This window comes from Leptodactylus fuscus, chromosome 4 (genome assembly GCF_031893055.1).
Source record: "Leptodactylus fuscus isolate aLepFus1 chromosome 4, aLepFus1.hap2, whole genome shotgun sequence".
NCBI classification, from domain to species: Eukaryota; Metazoa; Chordata; class Amphibia; order Anura; family Leptodactylidae; genus Leptodactylus; species Leptodactylus fuscus.
The window spans coordinates 145,345,739-145,364,240 of record NC_134268.1 but is presented as its reverse complement, the minus strand read 5'-3'; the positions used below and the strand labels follow the sequence as shown (position 1 = coordinate 145,364,240).

Genomic DNA, 18,502 nt, shown 5'->3' with positions numbered 1-18,502 from the left:
GATGACTTACTTGCATAACTTAAAAAAAATGATTATCATTTTAAATAAACAAAATTGTATTTGTGAATTCACTCTTTCTTTACGACAGCTGCCTACTCGATTCTTGAAAAGTAAATGGCACATAACAGCGTATTTTCGTGTATAGTTTGCATAAATTGCTTATCCCCTAAATTGCTTTGGGTAATGGTTGGTACATGAGTCACAGATCACTCTCTGAGACATAGCCTAATGATGTTTACCCACGATTTTGTCTGTATGCATATTAACACCTACTTAATACAGATACCTAGCAGTAGAGTACATTTTCTAATTCAAATTGTAGGTGAAAATGAAGATTTAGTGTTTTGTGGAATTAGGTGCTGGCATATGAATCTGATTTACAGTCTTAATGGCCACATGTATTTCTTCCTAAAAATTGGATGTGTGCCTAGCTTGATGTTCTCATTATAAAAGATAGTGTTTCAGTATGAAACATTTCACACCTGTTTTTTTAGTGCCAACAAAATGATGAAATAAAAATCTTTCACGGCTGCATATTTATTATAGCTTGAAGGAGGAGGGATTTGAATTATTGGACCAATAACAGTATATTATCTCCAGCACAAAAGCCTAATTTACTTCAGTATTCAGTATAACTCATTACATTCTTGAATCTACAGTAAAAAAAAAAAAAAATGTTTTTCCCTCGGAGAGGCTGCAGGCAGACACCGGCGGTTTCCTTTTAAAGCCCATTCAAATGAATGGGTTTTAAAACTGCCAGGAAGCCGTCTCCTGTTCAGTTTTGCCAGGGCTTAGGATGGAAACCCGGCAGAATGACACAGATCGCATGGGGCGCAAGTGTAAACGCCCCCTAATTACGCCCCCAGTTATACTTCCTATATATTTCCCATTCTTGTTGAAGCCGCTCTTGGCGTTGCAGATTTTGCCGGGTTTTTTTAATTAGTTAAAGCTAAAAGCATCTTCAACAGGAATGGGATAATAAATAGAGAGTTCTTACTGCGTTTTCCTGAAAATAAGACAGTATCTTATATAAAATTTTGGTCCCAAAGATATGCTAGGTCTTATTTTCAGGGTATGTCTTATTTTATTTTTATGTGCTGCTGCCACCACTGCGCTACGCTGAGATGTGCTTGCTGCGTAAAGACTGTAAGAAGAAAAACATTGCAGCTGGCTGAACACTGTGTGTGGTGCTCCGTGTGCACAGGAAAGCCGGGTGCTGCCGCTGCTGTGATACCATACATTGTATCTACTGCTGATGCCCAGCTCATCCTACAACAGCAGCAACAGTGGATACAACATATCAGGGCGGGTTCACACCTGCGCCCGATCTCCGTTATGCAGGTTTCCGAGAAACTGGGCAGGAGACGGAAACCGGCAGGCAGTTTTCAAACCCATTCATTTTTTTTAACCGGACACAAAGTCCGACATGCAAAAGCTGGTAAGTCACCTTTACTTGATGACTTAAAGAGGACCTTTCATCAGATCGGGCACATGCAGTTCTATATACTGCTAGAAAGCTGACAGTGCGCTGAATTCAGTGCACTATCGGCGTTCCCGATCTGTGCCCGGTGTAAAGCGCTATCGGTCCCGGTACCGTAGGGCTTTACAGTCAGAAGGGCGTTTCTGACACTTAGCCAGGGACGCCCTTCTGCCCAGCAGCGCTATCGCGCTGGGGTCTAAGACTGGGGAGGAACGCCCCCTCCCCTCCTGATAACACTCGTCTATGGACGAGCTGTGTGAGCAGAGGGAGGGGGCGTTCCTCCCCGCTCACACAGTACAGCGCGATAGGCGCTGGTGGGCAGGAGGGCGTCCCTGGCTAAGTGTCAGAAACGCCCTTCTGACACTAAAGCGCTACGGTAATGGGACCGATAGCGCTTTACACCGGGCACAGATCGGGAAAGCCGACAGTGCGCTGAATTCAGCGCACTATCAGCTTTCCAGCAGTATATAAAACTGTATGTGCCCGATCTGATGAAAGGTCCTCTTTAAGATTTTTCCTTGTCATGCCTTACAGTAAACTCCACATATAGTAAATATAAAAAGCCTTCCTAACCTAGTACCCAAAGTTGTAGCTTTTTGTACTGCGCTGCAGAGAGGTGCTGCTAGATACATAGTCTAGATAGATAGCCTGTTTGTCCAGTATCATGTGCTGATTGACTATTTATTTTGGCTACCATTGGCACTTATGAAATATGCGCTTTGATTGCCAGGCATTTTGTGTATGTACTGCAATTCAGCACTGTCGTCATTGTAAGGTTTTGTTCAGCTGGCTTGTCATTACTATAGGTCTGTTATACCCTTGCACAGAAAACCTATAATAGAAGATCAGCGATTTTACAACTATACTGCAAGACGTATTGCAGTATATTTATGAAAAATCAGACCCTTTAAGATTAAAGTCCCCTAGGGGGTCTGAAAACAAAACTAATAAAAAAAAAAAAAAAAAAATACAAATAAATTTAAATATGCAAAGCACCACCTTACTCTAGATTAAATATAAAAATATATGAGAATAAACATAAACGTATTAGGTATGTCCAAGTCCTAGAATTTCCAAACTGTAAGTTAAAAATAATTAAGCCCACACAGTGAACGCTGGCATGATGAAAAGAATTGTTTTTTTTTCCACTCCCTTACGCTAGGTTCACACCTGCGTTCTGGTCTCCGTTCTGTGCTTTCCGTCTTCTGCATGCCAGAAGACGGAAAGCACAGACCGGGTCCGGCCGTGAGCGGCGGTGAGCGTTTTATGCTCTCCGCCGCGAAATCGGATTTTTTAATCCGGACACAGAGTACTGCATGTCCGACTCTGTGTTCGGATTAAAAAACCCGGTTTTGCGGCGGAGAACGCAAAATGCTCACCGCCACTCACGGCCGGACAGCTTTCTCACCCATTCAACGGACACCTGGGCGCAGATGTGAACGAGCCCTTACCTCTTTTAAAAAAAAAAAAAAGTAAAAACTGATCAAAATGTCAAATATTCCCCAATATGGTTGCATTGAAAACTACATTGAATATTTGAAGCGTTTAACCCCTTGGTGTTCGGCCGATTACATGCATTCCTATGTCGGCGAGGTATTCGATCGAATACTACTCGCTCACCACTACTCCTTTTTAATGCTTTCTGACCTGATGGGCTTCTTTATGCTGTCCATGTACTGGAGTGCATTAGAACCTTTTTTCCCTTTAAAAAAAAAAAAAAAGACGCAAGTCATAAGTACAGTGTGAAAAGTATTTCCATTTAGGTTACAAATCAAATCAAAAAAGCTTTATTGGCACGTCCGAATAGGTATTTGGCATTGCCAAAGCTAGTAAAGTGGGCGGTGGGGGGGGGAGTTGGATTCGGGTGGGTGAGTGGTGGGTATGGGGGGGTGGTTTGGGTTATAACAGTGCATGGAGTCTCATCTTCCTCTTCGTTGGTGACCGCTATATGGGGAGGTGGGGGTGGGGTGGGGCGGGTGTATTGGGATAAATATAACAGTCCGTGGAGTCTCATCTTCCTCTTGTTTGGTGACAGCTGGACACGTATTGGGCAGCGATCTCCACAGTGGCCTCTTCTTCTCCCAGTAGGATGTAGAGTTTCCTCTTCTCGTCTGCAGATATGAAATCTGGGATGTGGGCAGAGAGTCTTTGGTAGTAGATGGCCCTCACAGCTGAGTATTTGGTGCAGTGTAGCAGGAAGTGGGTCTCGTCTTCTAGGGCCCCCTGGTCACAGTGCTGGCACAGTCTGTTCTCCCGTGGCTTGTACGTCTGCCTGTATCGCCTCGTCTCTATCTCTAGGTTGTGGGCGCTCAGTCTGTACCGGCTCAGGGTCTGTCTGTGTTTGGGGTGGCGTATTCTCTCCAGGTAGGTGGCCATGGTGTAGTCCCTTTGTAGGGATTGGTACACGGTTAGTTTCTTGGAGTTATTTATTTCGTTTCTCCATTCTTCAATGTACCGCTCTCTGTTTGCCTCTGTGATCGCCTTTATTTCGGTCTTGGTTATCATCTGTTGGTGTTTTTGGTTTGGTGGTTGGCTGTTGTTTGGTTGGTGGGTGTCTGGTTTGCTCAGGCGGCTTAGCCAAGCTTGGTGGTGGTAGGAGCCAGGCTTGCTCCCCTGGATGTGTGCCTGGAAAGCTAGCGCCCTCTTCTGTATGCTGATCCATAGGGGGGAGTCTGCCTAGCTCTGCCCTGCAGGCCATGTTGGAGGTGTTGCGATGGACATGGAGCAGGTATTTGCAGAACTCCAGGTGGAAGTTCTCTGTTGGGCTGGAATCCCACTTTGACTGGTCTGGGTAGGTGGCTGGGCCCCAAACCTCACTGCCATAGAGAAGGATCGGGGAGATGACTGCGTCAAATATCTTCAGCCAGACCCTCACCGGTGGTTTGAGGTGGTACAGTTGTCTTCCGATGGCGTAGAAGGTTCTGCAGGCTTTTGCTTTCAGGGTTTCTATTGCTGCTTTGAAGCTTCCTGATTGGCTGAGCTCCAGCCCCAGGTAGGTGTAGCTGTTGGTTTTCTCCAGTGTGGAGCCATTCAGTGTGAATTGTGGGTTGGTGGAGGCTTTATTGTGCCCCTTCTTCTGAAATACCATGACTTTGGTCTTCTTCTGGTTGATGGGTAGGGCCCATGTGGTGCTGAATTTTTCCAGCACTGACAGGCTTTCTTGGAGGTCTTTCTCAGTGGGGGCCAGGAGTAGGAGGTCATCGGCATATAGCAGGAACTTCACCTCCCGGTCGTTCAGGGTGAGGCCTGGGGTCGGTGAGGCCTCCAGGGCTGTATCCAGTTCATTGATATAGATGTTGAAGAGCATTGGGCTCAGGCTACAGCCTTGTCTGACCCCTCGGGCCTGTTGGAAGTATGCTGTCCTTATCCCATTCACCTTCACACTGCACTGGTTTCCGGTGTAGGAGCTCTTGATGACGTCGTACGTTCTTCCTCCTATTCCACTCTCTAGGAGTTTTAGGAGTAGGCCTGGGTGTCATACTGAGTCGAACGCCTTCTTAAAGTCCACGAAGCAGGCGAATATCTTGCCTCTTCTGGTGTCGTGGACGTGCGTCTTGATGAGGCTGTGCAGGGTGTAGATATGGTCTGTGGTGCGGTGGTTAGGCATGAACCCTGCTTGGCTCTTGCTGAGGACCCCGTGTTGTGTGAGGAAGGTGAGGATTCTGTTATTGATGATGCTGTTGAACAGTTTCCCCAGCGTGCTGCTGACGCAGATCCCTCTGTAGTTGTTGGGGTCATATTGGTCCCCATTCTTGTAGATGGGGGTTATGAGGCCTTTGTTCCAGTCTTCAGGGAAGTATCCAGCATTGAGCACGAGGGTGAATAGCTTTGCCAGTGCCACGTGTATTGCTGGAGGGCTGTATTTGATCATCTCTGGTAGGATGCCGTCAGGGCCACTGGCCTTTTTGCCTTTCAGCAGGGCAATTCTTTCCTGTATATCTTTTACGGTGATTGGTGAGTCCAGAGGGTTCTGGAAGTCTTTGATGACTTTCTCCATGTCCCTCAGTTTGGTGATTATCTGTTGCTGTTCTGGAGTTAGTTCTTCTTCTGGGATGTTTTTGTAGAGACCTCTGAAGTAGTTGAGCCAGATATTGCCATTTTGGATGTGGAGAGAGTTTTTCTTGGGCTTTGTGCCCATGTGGTGCCAGGTCTCCCAGAATGAGCTGTCCTGGAGGGAGTCCTCTAGTTGCTCTATTTTGTGGGAGAGATACCTCTGTTTCTTCTCTCTGAGGGTGCCTTTGTATTGCTTTCATAGATTGTTGTAGGCTTCCCTCACCTCCTTGTTGTTGGGGTCCCTGTGTTTTTGGTTGGAGGCTGTTCTTAGGGTATGGCGTAGTGCTCTGCAGTCGCTGTCGAACCATTTGTGGGACTGTTTGTTGGTTTGTCTTATTGGTTTGGTTTGTTTCAGGCCTGCTAGTTCTGCTGTGGTCTGTAGGATGTACTTGAGATCCTTCACAGCTCTGGTGACTCCCTGTTGGTCTGGCTGATAGGTGTTTGTATGCAAGTTTGTGAGCAGTGTCTTGATTTCGGGTCGGTTGATTGCGTTGGTATATTCTATGGCCTGGTGGTTGGCCCATTTGAAATGTCTTGGTAGGTTGTAGAGGCCGGACTGTTGGGGCTCATGTGTGGGTGTTTTGTTCATGGTTCTCATGTATAGTAGGATCTGGTTGTGGTCTGATAGATGGGAGTCAGGTTACACCTGCTTTTCTCAACAAAAGGCAAAAGTGGGAAAAGCCAGCATAAATTCTGGAAAATTAAAGTGCAAATACTTCATAAATGAAGTGCAAGGCAGAAATAGACCACAAAAAAGGCAAAAGTAAATGTGCCCCAGTGGGTGATTCGTCAGGCATCATTGGTGTCCATCTTGTGATATATCCAGCACTGCCACGTTTTTTTGTCTTTATGCTCCTATGGTGCAGTAGATCAATGGAAATGATTAGTGCATGAGCCTCCTAGCATGTCTACCTTATTTGTTAGCCCATTGGTGTCCTTTCCTCAGAAGCCTCTGACATTACTAAGTAGGCTTATACAGGGAGACAGGGGTATCTGGTGGTCTCATGTTTACATTGAGCTTGTAATTCAGAGCAAGGATCAGTGTGCTTTAGCATATTTCTATGTTATCTTATTAAAGGAGCATTCCCATCACATTTTGGTCAATGTTTTTTTCGGACTTCCAACAGTTCTAAGGATGAAGGTGCCTCGATTCTGAATATGCTCCATGGGCCCAACACAGTCTTTCCATGCTGTGCAGGGAAAATGCAGCTTTGGTGAATGAGACTAGTTGCAGTCTCCTGCACAGCTTCTGTGTGTCAAATAACAGTGATGGGGGAGGGGGCTTTCACTGCTCTTGTGATATGCCATATAAATACATTTGTTTGCTTTTATAAAGGAAAGTAGTGCATATAATACCTATGCTTCTATGTAAGCTAGTTCTTTCGTTGCAGTTGTAATGTATGTACAGGGTCAGTGTGCTTATTTACAAGGTCAATAGACAAAGTCTATTCCTACAGATACTAGATGTTTACTGGAGTGCTGACAGCCTAATAATAAAGTTCTGGCCTTCATCTCAGGTTGACATTTCAGCATGCTGCACACGGTTTTAGAAGAACTGTACAAATGTGTTTTCTGTAAAATGAAACTAATAAATATTGTTTAAGTGGATGATATTGGTTCTGTATCACAAATATTCCTCCTTTAACCCATTCAGTACTAAGCGTCATTGATGCCCCAATGCTCAAGCCAAATCTTGGTATACATTGTTTTACATCGCAATATCTTTTGAAAGGCTTGCATATCTCAATTATTTTCCTTTTTTTTTTTTCTAGGATAAATAAGGCTTAAAAAAAGTATTATTTGCCAACTAAGTTTAAATTAAATGGAAGAATGTTAAAAAAATTTTGAAATTTTTTTCTTTTTTACCCAAAACAAAATAGAGTGTGTGTGTATATATATATATATATATATATATATATATATATATATATATATATATATATATATATATATACACACAGTGGGGCAAAAAAGTATTTAGTCAGTCACCAATAGTACAAGTTCCACCACTTAAAAAGATGAGCGGCGTCTGTAATTTACATCATAGGTAGACCTCAACTATGAGAGACAAAATGAGAAAACAAATCCAGAAAATCACATTGTCTGATTTTGTAAGAATTTATTTGCAAATTATGGTGGAAAATAAGTATTTGGTCACCTACAAACAATCAAAATTTCTGGCTCTCACAGACCTGTAACTTCTTCTTTAAGAGTCTCCTCTTTCCTCCACTCATTACCTGTAGTAATGGCACCTGTTTAAACTTATCAGTATAAAAAGACACCTGTGCACACCCTCAAACAGTCAGACTCCAAACTCCACTATGGTGAAGACCAAAGAGCTGTCAAAGGACACCAGAAACAAAATTGTAGCCCTGCACCAGGCTGGGAAGACTGAATCTGCAATAGGCAACCAGCTTGGATTGAAGAAATCAACTGTGGGAGCAATAATTGGAAAATGGAAGACATACAAGACCACTGATAATCTCCCTCGATCTGGGGCTCCACGCAAAATCTCACCCCGTGGGGTCAAAATGATCACAAGAACGGTGAGCAAAAATCCCAGAACCACGCGGGGGGACCTAGTGAATGAACTGCAGAGAGCTGGGACCAATGTAACAAAGCCTACCATCAGTAACACACTACGCCGCCAGGGACTCAGATCCTGCAGTGCCAGACGTGTCCCACTGCTTAAGCCAGTACATGTCCGGGCCCGTTTGAAGTTTGCTAGAGAGCATTTGGATGATCCAGAAGAGTATTGGGAGAATGTCCTATGGTCTGATGAAACCAAACTGGAACTGTTTGGTAGAAACACAACTTTTCATGTTTGGAGGAAAAAGAATACTGAGTTGCATCCATCAAACACCATACCTACTGTAAAGCATGGGGGTGGAAACATCATGCTTTGGGGCTGTTTCTCTGCAAAGGGGCCAGGACGACTGATCCGGGTACATGAAAGAATGAATGGGGCCATGTATCGTGAGATTTTGAGTGCAAACCTCCTTCCATCAGCAAGAGCATTGAAGATGAAACGTGGCTGGGTCTTTCAACATGACAATGATCCAAAGCACACCGCCAGGGCAACGAAGGAGTGGCTTTGTAAGAAGCATTTCAAGGTCCTGGAGTGGCCTAGCCAGTCTCCAGATCTCAACCCTATAGAAAACCTTTGGAGGGAGTTGAAAGTCCGTGTTGCCAAGCGACAGCCCCAAAACATCACTGCTCTAGAGGAGATCTGCATGGAGGAATGGGCCAACATACCAACAACAGTGTGTGCCAACCTTGTGAAGACTTACAGAAAACGTTTGACCTCTGTCATTGCCAACAAAGGATATATAACAAAGTATTGAGATGAAATTTTGTTACTGTTAAATACTTATTTTCCACCATAATTTGCAAATAAATTCTTACAAAATCAGATAATGTGATTTTCTGGATTTGTTTTCTCATTTTGTCTCTCATAGTTGAGGTCTACCTATGATGTAAATTACAGACGCCTCTCATCTTTTTAAGTGGTGGAACTTGCACTATTGATGACTGACTAAATACTTTTTTGTCCCACTGTGTGTGTGTGTATATATATATATATATATTATACTATTGCATATAAGCATATTAAAATTAGATATTCTAGCTGACCGGGGTTGCACATTTATATGGTTTTCAACAAAAAAAAATTAGGTTTTATATGGTTTTATTTCCAGCATTACTTGTTTTCTGTCCATATGTAACTTAACCAGTAGTTTGGTATAGTAGAGGACAGTAAACTGCTTGTGTTATTTCTAGCAAGACTCCCTGCTGACCCCTGGTTCACATCTACATTTGGAAATCCATTCAGGGAGTCCGCATGGGGACTACCGAACACACTGGCAAGCGGTGTGCAGTGAAAGCACACACAGACTGCATAGTCTATGGGGTCCGTGTGCTTTCACTGCACACCGCTTACCAATGCGTTTGGTATTCCGTTCGGGAGGGTCCCCATGTGGACTCCCTTGAACGGATTACCGACGCAGATGTGATCGAGGCCTGAGACAGAGCAAACATCCAGGAAGTACGTGATGGGAGCGGGTGGCAGAGGAGCAAGTCCTGCTAGAACAGTGTAAATGGAAAGGTAGTTCAGTTTACTATGATCACTATAAAGGGTTAAATTTTGTTGATAAAAGTCCTAAAATCTTCCTAAAGTGACAGTGTAACTCGACAGTAACTTCAGCAATGAGATTCCTGCACTTATAACTACAGGAGCAGCTGCAAATCACAGGTGTTTGTGTTTAATTAACAAAGGGCATCAGCTAACGAGATCTAGGGGTTAATAGAGTAATGGAGCATGGGTTGATATTAAATTCTGGACTCAGTAACGGTATTTCCCCATATCCAGGATATTTAAGCTTATCTAGTTTGTAATATTGAAGGCCTGTCCTTAGGATACCCTTGCAAATTGTTTACATGCCGGAAGCTGCACTACTCACTTGCCATAGGTTCTCTAACGGGAAGTGAGCACTGAAGCTCACATATAAACATTACCACCGTCCCCAAACAGCAGATTTACAAGAGTCCCTGCTGTCGACGCTAAGATCCAAATTTGCTGACCTATCCTAAGCATAGGACACCAAAATTAGAAACTGGGTAACCCGTTTTATAGTACCTTGCTCCATTTATGAAATACTGCTGTATATATCTCCTCAGTGTTGGGCTGGTGACCTCTGTCAATGTTCACGGCCATCTCTGTTCTCTACTCTTTACTGGGATTGAAATCTAATGAAGACTTCTTTCAGCCCAGCAAAGTGCACTTACCTGCTGAGCCTTAAATAGGACTTGATCAGTCCCTGCATGATCTCTGTATGTAAACACTGGATTTTAGATTGAGCACACTCTTCTTCTTGGGGGCGTTCTCTTAACCAAACTGCACATTACACACACACTAAACCTGCCCACCATCTTGTCACCAAAACCAGTAGAGTGGAAACAGGAGAGCTATTGAAACTCTAAGGCTCCACGTTTCAGAATGCAGCTACATCTCACTGTATTTTTTCATTGCATTTTTGCTAGACTTTTCTCTGCAGTTTTTCTTCTTATTAAATCAACAGGGAAAACCCCAAGTATTTCTGCAGGTAAAATGGACATGCTGTTTTTTTTTCTAGAAATGTAGCTTTTTATCCGTGTTTTTTTCTGCAATGTGTGAATGGGATTAGCCAGAATCTAATTTATTTGGCTGGTACTGTTTTTGCAACGTGAGGCCTTAGGCCTGGTTCACATCCTCGTCCGGTATTCTGTTCTGCGAGTCCGTTTGGGAACCTCCCCTAAACAGAATACCAAACGCATTAAAAAGCAGTTAGCTACACAGACCCCATAGAAGTAATGGGGTACGTGTGTTTTCTGTTCAGTATCCGCACGAATCACATGGAGAGAAAAGTACTTCAAGCTTCACTTTTCTGTCTGCATGATTTGTGTGGAAAACACACGGACCCCATTCTAGTCTATGGGATCCATGTGGTTTCTAAGCTAACCGCTTTTTAATGCGTTCTGTATTCCATTTGGGGGGGCGGGGACTCACAGAACAGAATACCGAATACAGATGTGAACCAGGCCTAAGTCTTTTTGCAGATAACTGTGTGTATTTTGTGGTCAGCAAACTAGTAATCAGTGTTCAGTTTTTGCGGACAGGGTGTTTTCAGAGTGTGTGTGAAGTATGTCCGCAAAAATGGACAGAGTGTCTCCAGTTTTGCCATCAGCGTGTGATCCTAGTTTGCAGATCCACCATAAAAAACACAGGAGACATCTAATGATGTTTCTAGTTTGTCCTCAAAACCGGATGGCACACTGATGACACTCTGAGTACCTCAGTGTGCCGTCCTTTGTTCTTAGTCTGCCATAGGCTTCTATGGGTGAGTCTGTTCCGCAAAAACTGAACAGAATAGGACTTGTTCTATATGTTGCAGCGCAGACTCGCGGCTCGCACACTGATCAGTGGAAAAACATGGTCATGTGTATGTGCCCATAGAAATGAATGGGTCACTTTGCTATCTGCGAAAAACAGGGATCTCGCCCTCAGTTGTCTGCACGTGGCCTTAGATGGGGAAAACTCTCTTTTAAATTTTGCTGAAGGTGTTATGAGAGATCAGTGTGCACAGGGAGAAACAAAATAATTCCAAAAATAAAACAATACAGCTATCTATGTTCTGTTTTCATGATGAGCAGAATTGGAGTGGTTATATATAACATTATAGTTTGGTCCATTACACCATGACTCAGAGGATGCTCCAGCATTTTAATTGAAGTATGATTCAAGACATGACAGTGTAATTGATCCTCATGCTGATCACTCTACCCACAGGCTGATTAGCTCATCGCAGTGTGAAGCCGCGCGTGTGCAGGTGGAATATGCTCTCCGTACTTGTCTGTGTCAGATGATGATTACACTTTAAGGAAAGCTCTGACTCATCGGGCAGGCAATTAAAGAACAGTTCTAATAGGACAGCTGCATAAACTGTAGTAAATGAAGCCTAATCCTTATCATTTATTCATAATCCTTCCATTTTAGCTTTATTTATTCAGATAACAGATGCACAGAAAAAACTCATACTGAATCATATGCACGTTTGTTTCCCCAAGACTGCAAATACATATATAGGGTGTCACATGTTAATACACCATTAGGCTAAGGCCCCATGTAGCAGGCCACAGCAAAAAAAAAATGCTGTGGGAAAAACCGCGGCAGCAATGCATCTCAGTTTTTCACACAGTGCTTTTTACAAGAAGTCCGCAGAGGTGTCTTATGGTTAGCTCACACGTGAATACTGTGTGGCGTATTTTGGTCCAGAAAAAAACGCTTCAGGAATTAGAAAGCGGTTTTTGGACACTGAGGCATTTTTTGGAGCCAGGTGTTTTTTCCCTCCCGGACAGTGAATAGACCTTTAACCACATGAGGACCGCCGTACGTAAATTTACGGCCTCATGTGCTGGTACCTAAAGACCGGACTATTGCCGAAATACGTCCGGCCTTTAGGTACCTTTCTGGCGGGGGGAGGGGTGCGGGGGGGGGACAGGGGTTAGGTGTTACTAACACCTAACCCCTTCCTCCATAATGTCCAGTCGGAACTAAGTCCGACTGGACGTGTTAACCCTTTCGATCGCGCCGTCAAACATCACGGCACGATCGAAAGGGATCCGCCGACAGGTTAACCCGATCGGCACCCCCCGCGGCGAGATCGGGGGGTGCCGATGTCAGTAGAAGGTAGTCTGGGGTCTGGCCAGTGACCCCAGACTGCCCGGAGCCCCCACATACCTGGTGATCCTGCCAGGCGGTGGAGGAAGTGAGCGATGTGTCTCACTTCCTCTGCAGCTTACAGGACACGAGCAGGCTCATGTCCTGCTCGTGTCCTGTCTGCTACTGTGCTGAATCAGCTGATGCTTTCATCAAAGCATCAACTGATTCAAGTGTCCTAAATGGACACATGAAAAAGTAAAAAAAAAAAGTTAAAAAAATAAATAAATAAAGTGTATGAAAAAAGTAATAAAGTTCTAAAGTCCAAAAATCCCTTTTTTCTATACAAAATGAATTATATAAAAAAAAGCACTAAAAATTAAAAAAAGCAATGCATATTTGGTATCGCCGCGTCCGTAACAACCTGTACAATAAAACTGAAATAATATTTAATGTACACGGTGAACGTCGGAAAAAAAAAATGGAAAAAACTCGCCGGAAATAATGATTTTTTGCCATCTCATCCTACAAAATATGCTATAAAAAGTGATCAAAAAGTCATATTCACCCCACAACAGTGCCAATAAAAAGCGCACATTTTCCCGCAAAAAATAAGCCCTCAACCAACACTGTCAACCGAAAAATAAAAATGTTACGTCTCTCAGAAGATGGCGATGCAAAAAACATTGATTTATGTCCCCATATGTGTTTTTGTTCTGCAGACTTAGTATCGCATAAAAAAATAACATAAATGAGGTATCGCCGTAACCGTACCGACCCGCAGAATAAAGGACACATGTTACTTATGCTGTACGCTGCATGGCGAAAAATTTAAAATGTAAAACTCAATGCAGGATTGATTTTTTTTTTTTTTTAATCCAGCAAGAAAGAGTTAATAAAATGTAATCAGTAAGTTGTAGGCACCCAAAGATGGTGTCATTACAAAATACATCTCATCCTGCAAACAACAAGCCCTTATATGGCCATGTCACCAGAAAAATAAAGAAAATATAGCATCTAGCAATGTCAAGGCAAAACCCCCCAAAAATCGCCAAATTATTAGAACACAACTGGCTGCGGCAGGTAGGGAATATATAAGCTGTGTGAGCGGATATCAGGGGACACCCCAGATTTACAGTTTATGAGCGAAAAAACACCAGAAGTGACCCCCAAAGTGACCCCCAGAGTGACTCCCCCAATCATAGGAGCTACTGGGACATAGTAGGGAATTTGGTGTCTGCAATGTCCTCCGCACCGCTTATATGTTCCCTCTTCGCCATCCGCTGTGCAGTCACATCTGGCATACTAATCCTCACTACACCCCCTGATACATTCTTTGAGGGGTGCAGTTTTCAAAATGGGGTCACTCCTTTGGGGAATCCACTTTTCTGGTACCTTACAGGCTCTACAAACATGACATGGCGTCCAGATACCAAACATCAAAATCTGTACTCCAAAAGCCGCATCGCGCTCCTTCGCTTCTGCACCCTGCTGTGCGCCCAAACTGCAGTTTATGACACATGTATGCCACTGGTGTACCCGTTATATCGGACGTAATGTCATATGTGGGTATAAACTGATATTAGGGCACAGCTGGACGCAAAAAGGAAGAAGGGTTATTGGGTTTTTGGAGCACAGACGGTTTGGTTTTTGGATGCCATGACACTTTTGTAGATCTGAAACGCCAGTAAAGTGGAATCCCCTGATATGTGACCTTATTTTGGAAACTACACCCCTGAAGGATTTCTCCAGGGGTACAGAGAGCATTTTTAACCCCCAAGTGTTGCTATAACGTATTATCCATAAATGAATACGAAGCTGATTGTGAGAGGTGAAAATGACAATTTTTCCAGGAATACGTCATTTCAGTGCGTAATATGTTGTGCCCGCCTTGTATCAGAGATGAACGCTCTAAAAGCTGTTGTGCCCGGGATACCCGCTTACCAGTTTATGGAGTGTCTCTGCTGACATAAGTTGGGCACAACATATCGGGCACTAAAATGGCGAATCTCTGGAAATTTTTCATTTTTAACTTCTCATTATCAGCTGTGATTTCATTTCTGGAAACTAAATAAATGCAACACTCAAGGGTGAAAAATGCTCGCTACACCACTTGATAAATCCCATGAGTGGGCTAGTGTCCAAAATGGGGTGACATGTCTGCGGATTCCACTTCATTGACAATTCAGGGGCTTTGCAAAAGTGGCATGGTGTCCTAAAACCAAACTGTGCTCCAAAAACCAAAATAGCGCTCCTTCCCTTCTGTGCCCGGCTGTGCCCAAACAGCCATTTATACCCACATATGGCATTAAGTCCGTTATCCGGGGTACACCAGTGTCATACATGTGGGCATACACCGCTATTTGGGTACCCAGCAGGGCGCAGATGTGAAGGAGCGATATGTGCTTTTGGAGTGCAGATTTATATTCTTTGTTTTTGGACACCACGTCACATTTGCAGAGGCCCTAAAAGTGTCCCTACAAAATGGGGTCACTTCTTGGTGAATTCCAGTTTACTGTCACCTGTGTAGTTTCTAAAATGGGGTCACAATGGGAGGTTTCCATTGTATTGATACTTTAGGGGCTCAGCTAATGCGACATGACACCTGAGAACTATTCCAGCCACATCTGCTTTCTAAAAGCCAAATAGCGCTCTTTCCATTCTGAGCCCCACAGTATACCCATACAGCAGATTATGGCCACATATGGGGTATTGCCGTGTTAAGAAGAAATTGTGTAACAAACTCTGGGGGGCTTTTAATTCTTCAGCTACTTGCAAAATTAAAAATATGGCGCTAAATGGACGATTATTGGAAAAAAAAAGTAATTTTTCATTTTCATGTCCAATTGTTAATAAAATCTGTGAATCAGCTGTGAGGCCAAAATGCTCACCAAACCCCTAGATAAATTCTATGAGGGGTGTAGTTTCCAAAATGGGGTCACTTTTAGGGGGTTTCCACTTTATTGGTACACTAGGGGCTCTGCAAATGCGACATGGCACCTGAAAAATATTCCAGCAAAATCTGCCCTTCAAAAGCCAAATAGCGCTCTTTCCATTCTGAGCCCCGCCATGTTCCCATACAGTAGATTATGACCACATATGGGGCATTTCTGTGTTCAGGAGAAATTGTGTAACGAACTTTAGGGAGCTTTTTTTCCTTTATCCTCTTGTGAAAATGAAAAATTTGGGGCTAAATTGACAGTTTGTTGGAAAAAAAGTAAATTTTCATTTTCATGTCCCAATGTTAATAAAATCTTTGAAACAGCTGTAGGGTCAAAATGCTCACTCTACCCTTTGATATGTTTTGTGGGGGGTGTAGTTTCCAAAATGGGGTCACTTTTAGGGGGTTTCCACTGTATTGGTTCTCTAGGGGCTCTGCAAATGCGACATGGCACCTAAAAATTATTCCAGCAAAATCTGCCATCCAAAAGCAAAATAGCGCTCCTTCCATTCTGAGCCCCGCCATGTTCCCATACAGCAGAATATGGTCACATATGGGGTATTGCCGTGTTCAGGATAAATTGTTTAACAAACTTTGGGAGGCTTTTACTCCTTTAACCCCTTGTGAAAATGAAAACTTTGGGGATAAAGTGACATTTTAGTAATTTTTCTTTTACACATTCCAATGTTAGTAAAATCTGTGAAACAACTGTACGGTCTAAATGCTCACTATACCCCTTGATGAATTCCGTGAGGGGTGTAGATTTTAAAATGGGGTCACTTTTGGGGGGTTTCCATTGTTTTGGTACGCTAAGGGCTCTGCAAATGTGACATGGTGCCTGAAAATTATTCCAGCAAAATATGCTGTTCAAACACCCAGTGTCACTCCTTCCCTTTCGTGCACTGCCGTGTGCCCAAAAATCAGTTTACACCCACATGTGGGGTATTTCTGTGCACGGGAGAAATTGCATAACAAAATGTGAGATGCATTTTCTCCTTTAACCCTTTGTGAATGTGTTAATTTTAGGTATAAATGAATGTATTAGTGAAAAAAAATGAAATGTCTAAATTTGACCTCCATCTTATTTTTATTCTTATGAAATGCTTAAAGGGTTAACAAACATCCCAAATGCTGTTTTGAATAATTTGAGGGGTGTAGTTTTGAAAATGGGGTGATTTATGGGGGTTTCTATTATATAGGCCTTTATAATTCCTTTCAGAACTGAAGTGTTCCCTAAAAAATTAGTTTGAGGAATTTTCTTGTAAATCTGGAAAATCGCTGTTACACTTGTAAGCCTTGTAACATCCAAAATGAATTAAAAGACGATCAAAAGATGATGCCTATATAAAGCAGAGATATGGGAGATAATATTTATTCATGTATTTGGATGGTATGACTATCTGCCTGAAAAGCAGAGAATTTCACATTTTGAAAATTGCAATTTTTTCCAAATTTTCATCAAATTTGCTAGGTTTTTTTTATAAATAAATACAAAAATATTGATTAGTGTTTACCACTAACATGAAGTATAATGTGTTACGAAAAAACAATTTCAAAATCACTTGTGTAAGTTAAAGCGTCTCAAAGTTATTGCCATTTAAAGTGACACATGTCAGTTTTGAAAAAAGAGGCCCGGTCCTTAATGTACTTCTGGGCCTGGTCCTTAACCGGTTAAAAAACCGTGTTGCGGTTTTTGGCAAAAAACCGCGACGCGGTTCCCACCTCCCAGTCACTTGTATTGACTTCCTGAGGCATAATCCGCCTCAAGAAAGGTCATGTTGCTTCTTTTTTCCGCTAGTGGCAAAAAAAAACGCTAGCGGGAAAACGAACGCTAGCAGTCTCCACAGACCAATATTGTTAGGGGGCGGACTATGACGTGGATTCCGTGCCATAATCCGTCCCCTCTGTGCCCGTGTGAAAGAGCCCTTGGTATCCAATCCACTTTGCCGTGACTGTAAAACGATGCATTTTTTTCCTCCATTCACGCCACATGGGACCCTGGCCTTAAAGCAAATGATGCGCACAAGTCTGGAGGGCTAGAAAATAAAATTGCATGAATACTTATCTGCATCCTGTAACAAGTAACCTCACTATATTAGTATTCAGTGAGCAAATCTGCTGTGTTTCATAGCGTATCATGTCCCAATAACTCAGGTGCAGCAGTTTCCAATACAAATTCATGCTATGTGCACTCAAGAATGGTATGCATTCAATTCTGTGATCCTGAACAACCCCTTTAAGGTAAGTTCACATGGCGGAAACCTTTCCTGCTGTGTGAGCTCTCCGTGCGGCTAGCCGCAACAGGATGCCGATGCAGTGCACCGCGGCATCCAGTCATGGAATCCCGCTCCTGATTAGGCCCGAATGAATGGGCCTAATTGGGAGTGAGTTTTGAGCAGCGGGCGCCGCAGCTGTCTCAGCCGCGGAATCCGCAGGAAGAAAGGGCATGTCGCTAGTAGGGAAAAAAAAAGTGAGTGGGACCCATTCAAATGAATGGGAGCCTTTTTTGCAGGCAGATTTCAAAATCCGCCTGCAAAGAACTCCGTGTGAACTAGCCCTTAATAGAGAGACTAGAGAAGAAAGACTTAAATGTAAACCAATGGGAAACTGATTAAGGCTAAGGCTCCACGTTGTGAACCGCTGCAGGAAAATCCGTGGCACTTTTCACAGTTCGCCTGCAGAGGTCCAGAGGTTTGCTTCCATTATACCTATTGAAAGCCTGCTGTCGCTTCTGTAGGTATAATTGGCATTCTGTGATTGAGAAAACTGCAATGGTTTTACAAATTGCAGCCTGTATGCTGCGCTTATTTTTCCATAATGTATGGATTCAATT

At 43.2% G+C, this 18,502-nt stretch overlaps 1 protein-coding gene across 1 annotated transcript in view; it reads left to right on the top strand.

Annotated features, from left to right (window-relative positions):
• DPY19L1 (dpy-19 like C-mannosyltransferase 1) overlaps window positions 1–18,502 on the top strand; it is a 139,051-nt gene that overhangs the window by 8,949 nt on the left and 111,600 nt on the right. The gene's annotated exons all lie outside the window — the stretch shown is intronic.